This window comes from Leptidea sinapis, chromosome 28 (genome assembly GCF_905404315.1).
Source record: "Leptidea sinapis chromosome 28, ilLepSina1.1, whole genome shotgun sequence".
Classification (NCBI taxonomy): Eukaryota; Metazoa; Arthropoda; class Insecta; order Lepidoptera; family Pieridae; genus Leptidea; species Leptidea sinapis.
The window spans coordinates 9,595,706-9,601,721 of record NC_066292.1 but is presented as its reverse complement, the minus strand read 5'-3'; positions in this window follow the sequence as shown (position 1 = coordinate 9,601,721).

Here is a 6,016-nt window from a genome sequence, read left to right as displayed (position 1 = left end):
AATTATTTAAAATTATTCATTCAAAGTCAAAATCTGCTGCGAAAAGAATGTCTCAGATCTGAGAAAAATGGATGCATTTGTAACGTCCCACGTTTGGTCACGAGTGAAAAATTATACTATGTAGCATTACACCCGTGGACGTCCGCTCGCAACCTATAGCGGAATGGAATGGGTCTCCCATACTGTGCATTCCTTATAAGCACTGAACGTCACACGATTAATGTCACTGTCGATGTCATGACAATGACAATGATTGTTAACACATACTCAATTCAGACTAGATGTCAATACATTACACCATTAAACCCAGAGGATTTTTTCTATATTTTTTTTTAGTACAAATAAACGAATCACGAAGCAGCCTGAAGCCGTTGGTTAATTTGGAATTGGGTTAAGTATAATGCTTGTTTAACAGGGTTATAGAGTTATACTTCACCCGAAGAAGGCTTACTGACTCGACTAATAATCTTATCATAATACAAATCCTAATAAGGACTTATATTTTCTTCTTTACAAATTGAGACTTTATCGCTCTGCGCTCTTACTCTGGCCTCACACTAGTAGATATCAAATCAAATCAAAATCACTTTATAACACTTAAGAATTTATTTATTTTATTAAAAAAAACACAAACAGAAAAACAAATACATGTGTAGACAATAAGTTATAAGAATTATAATAGATGTATTCTAAGCCACGTGTTCCGCTGATTTTTAACAATATTGCGTTATCTACGCTTAATACTACTAGTGCTTAAAAATTAAGATTAAAAATAATATTTATAAGTAATAGTAATAGTGACATATATACATATAAAATATTAAAAAAATAAAATAAAAATAATATAATCAAAGGTATATAATACTATATTATACCTATACATATTATAGTAAAACACTAAAATATATATTATACCTACTATCTATATTATACACATTTACCTATATATATATACATATATACACATTTTAGGAGCCTGTATTCTATGTATAGTTCATATTTAAATTTTGTATTCGTCTTCTTGCTTCTTTCTTAATATACTTATAACCTGGGATTTAAAGATTGTCAAAAAAATACGTTTCTTATTGAATTTACCGCCACTTGCTGAAAAATTTACATTTTCGTCGTTTTTCATCGTCGTCGTTCAAATCATTTCAATTACAATATATTATGTAAAGTGATGCAACAAAAATTCTCAGACGTGAAATAGTAAATGTCTTACACGAGCAAGTCAAAAAGGTAAATGTAAATTATACGAAACAAAAGTTATTGAGTATAGTTGTTGCATCATCCACACACACCGTAAATAAATAAAGGCATTTTGCGAGCATATGTATTAGCAATTATACAAAAAAAACTAATTTTTGGAATTTGAAGCAGAGTTTCTGGTAACAGATTCATCCCGCCACCACAAGTAGCGCCCGTTCACGAGCATGACGCATGGGTCAGCCATCGCCTACTTCGACGAGAACTCAACCAAATCACAAAAAAGAATCTTCATCTATGTACATATTATGCAACACTCACTAAATACTTCTTCTTACAATTTGACAATTCTGCTTTTGTAATTATTAATATTATATTTTTAATAACAGTAATTAAAAGCTCAAATCCTTTCATAATTACCCGCGCGATAATGTGAGAGATCATCCAGCACGAAAAACCGTTTTAACTCTACAAGAACTGCAATTAGAAATCATTCATCACCCTCCGTATTCGCCAGACCTTGCTCCAGTAGACTTCCATGTTTTTCGTGATTTGGATAATTTTCTACGTTATAAGAACTTTTCTTCTTCGGAGGCAGTACAAAATGCTTTCACACAGTTTGTAAAATCTAAATCCCCACAGTTCTATCATAAAGGCATAAATAACCTTCCTATTAAATGACAGCAAAGTATAGATAATAATGGTAAATATTTTGATTAAATAAATATTGATTGAAGTAGGTGTTACTTTGCAGAAATCCATAACTATCCAAAGGTGATGAGTTTTCTTTTCGTGTTAATTCCACCAATATTTGTCTGTATACAATTCGACACGTGTTTCACCTCTACACGAGGCATCCTCAATGTTGACTCGCCAAAATCTGGAACAGATATTGGCGGAATTAACACTAAAAAAAACATTTGGATAAATAAATATGTTAAATTAAAAAAAAAAAACAATTTTTCAGTTCAAATCATTCACGCAATTCCATACCATTCCATAGGGATTAAACCTAATAATATTATACAATTTTGGGTGGCCAGACAAGAACGCATAATTCTATATAATCTGCTTAACTATATAAGCCTTCTTTGTAGCTTTAATATATTTCTTAAATATGTGCTCAGTGAGTCCTATTATGATCCCTCGTATTTTATTGTCAAATTTAATACTAAGACGTATTATTTTTACTTACTCATGTAAGGCCTTGAATATTTGACGTTTGAGTACTTTTGTTGCATCACTTTACATATTATATTGTAAATGAAATACATATTATTATTTACTTATTTTTTTTATTTATGGTGTATGTGGATGATGCAGCTACTGTACTCAATAACTTTTGTATTAATTTACATTTACTTTTTTGACTTTCTCGTGTAAGACATTGACTATTTGACGTTTGAGTGTGTTTGTTGCATCATTTTAGAATTTACATATTATATTGTGATTGAAATGATTTTTAAATCGATGTAAATGTAAATCTTGATATAAAAGAGTGGCAATGAGTTACTTGGTACTTCTTCTAATTAGCTCAACCCTTTACGAAGTAGCGGTAGATTCAATAAGAAAAAATATTTTTTTTTGACGTTCATAAGTGTCATTTCCGTGACCTACGTGAATAAACTGATTTTGATTTGATTTGAAATGATTTGTAAAAAGGTTAAGCTGTAAATGATGATTTAATTGTGGCAATGAGTTTCTTGTCACTTCTTTTCATTAAAGCTCAACCCTTTCCGAAGTGGCGGTAGATATAAAAAGAAAAGAAAACTTTTGAAAATCATAAGTGTCTTTTTCTTAACCTACCGACATGAATGAATTGATTTTGATTTGATATGAAACCCGTAACCCTAGCTAACCTATTACGGGGCACGTTTAGTTTATTCTGTCTTGAAACGCCCGCTTGCGTCACTTTTATTACACAAAACCATATACATACCATTTCAAGATAGGAATTATGCAGAACAGAGTATAAATCATATCCAACTTATGGCGGGAGCATCGTAAATTCATTTGTATGTAAATTTGAAGGTCGAATGACTACGCAAGTGCACGAAGGGCGCGTTATGCATAGTAATTTAGATCGATCCCCTACTATAGACTCTGAAATGGGTTAAAATTTATGAGTATTTAATTTTAGACTTCTGTATTCGAAGGGTAAACTATGAAAATTATAAGGCAGAGCCGTGCAGCCATTGTCGAAGGAATATTTTTCATAAGTCTTATTATAATGACAGGGCCGAAGTCAAGTATTCCTTCAATCACATATTGCTTAAGTTTCATCAAATATTTTCATATCAAGGGCATTATCTACTCATATCCAGTATAATCTATTATTTTAGTTTCACAGTTCCAATTTGGTTAACGTAGTAAAATTCTGTAAACACTTATTTGGCAGGATTACTTAAAACGACTTGAATGTCGCGCTTTATATTATAGTGCCATATAAGCCACATTGGTTAGAGAGCAATCTTTTTTAAAACAAATTGATTGTGAAACAGTCTTATTTTTTATGGAAACGAGTGAACGGGGCACCTGATATTAAGTGATCACCGCCGCCCACATTCTCTTGCAACACCAGAGGAATCACAGGATCGTTGCTGGCCTTTTAGAAAGGTGTACGCGATTTTACTAAAGGTACCCATGTCCGATCATCCTGGAACACCGCACAAGAAAGATCATTCCACAGCTAGATTTTACGTGGAAGAAAGTTCCTTGAAAACTGCACTGTGTAGGATACACACGTTGAACATCCAGATGGATGATATCGAAATTTGTGGGGTGTCGTGTGAAGGTGGAACTCGACGGCAGGAATCAGGTCAATAAATGCGGTAGAAGACACAATGAAGCGACGTCTTTACACCACGCCAAGTTATGTAACCGGTCACAGAGCACTGGATCCGCGACAATCAAACGAATCAAATCAAATCAAACAACGCGAGCGGCTCTGCGTTCAACCTGATACCGGGGTTCGTCAGACCAGAGATGACAGCAATACTCACATAGGTGGCTGGACCTGCGCTTTGTAGAGCGCTAGAATAGCATTGCCGTGCTCTATTAATGACGCCCAGCTTCTTCGAAACCAATATTACAGTCTTTGATTTTTTATGTAGTGGTTATTATTTAACTTTTAATATTCGTGTGTAGGCATGTCTGTTTCAAGATTGTTGTTGATGAGCTGTTTCTTTTTAACTTACGTCTCTGCAGTTATTCATACCTTTTCAATCTGAATGATAATACTTTTAATTGGTGGAAATGAGCTGATGATGCAGTCAGAATTATCTCCTCTTGAGGGTTAATACTAGCATGGACATTAAACACAAAACCTCATACACTTACATTCAATACTTACAGTGCTATGGGTTATATAATTACGTTGATATATCCTACTTATATTATAAATGTGAAAGTTTGTATGTCTGGATGTATGTTTGAACTTCTTTAACGCAAAATCTACTGAATAGATTTTGATGAAACTTTACAATAATATAGCTTACACACCAGAAAACAAATAGGCTATAATTTATAAAACTATAGTGTGAATTATATAAAATATAATAGAAGTGTGATTGTTACTGATGAATACAACTAGCGCCATCTCTTATCAACTAGCAAGGAAAATATCAATACAATTTGTATGGCAAAACAACGTTTGCCGGACAACTAGTATCTATATATCTATACCTCAGTGTATCAAACATCGGACCTCTCTCTTGAATTAAATTTTTACTTTTTATAGATATAATATTTTACGGATTTAACTAAACGGTAAAATCTAGGCGCGAAAAGGCTTGAACACCAATGAGCGTTCTCAGTTACGTCAAATGATATTTTGGAATACAAAAAGAATTTGGTTGTAAAGTGCTACAAACTATAGAATAATAGGTCATTAACATTATATTTTTGTAATAGCAAATTATTAAAAAATAAATTTAGTATCTTAAATTTTATCTCCCCATAGCAGTTTGAATTATTGACGATCAAGAAGTAATCTTCGATCAGCTTGACTCTTTGGCGTTCCGTAGATTTTCTCGCAAAGTGGTACAAACAGCTCGATGATAACTCGATTCAATCTCGATCAGACATTATAGTAATTGGACAGATCGCACAGCACGAAACGGACATTACGACGAAGTATTGCATTTTCTCTTATAACAGAATATTATGTACCACAACATACGTAACTGTGTATATTGCACTCTGGAGTGCTTTGCATGTAAACGTGACAATTGTCCAAACGAACTGAACATGTGTTATGTCTTACATTTAAATATTAAGATGATTTATTAGAATTTGAGCTTGAGAATAGTGAATGAAGTAATAGTCAAACTTTCCTGACTGTTTGGCGTAACATCAACTCTTTTTTTTTTCTTAAGGACAATCAACGGGTTACAATTGATCATTATTAAACTAAACAAAATGAGGTATTTACATATTGTTGCTAAATTGTAGACCCACTAAGAGATTGCAACAGCTTGCAAAAGAGATACTAGTTAGAAGCAGAAGATCCAACAAGCTGTAACAGTCAACTAGCTGGTTCTAATACATTGAACAAATAACACACAATTAGAGCTAACATAAAAATAAAATCATAACAACCCTGATGATAAAATTTTCTAAATCTAGTACAATGAACAAATCACAAATTAGAGCTAAGTTAAAAATAAAATCAAAAAATCCTAATAATGAAAATTTTCAAAATCTAGTACAATCATGGAACAAATAATACACAATTAGAGCTAACTTAAAAATAAAATCAAAGGAACCTAATAATAAAATTTTCAGAAACCCAAATACGAGTAAAATGAAA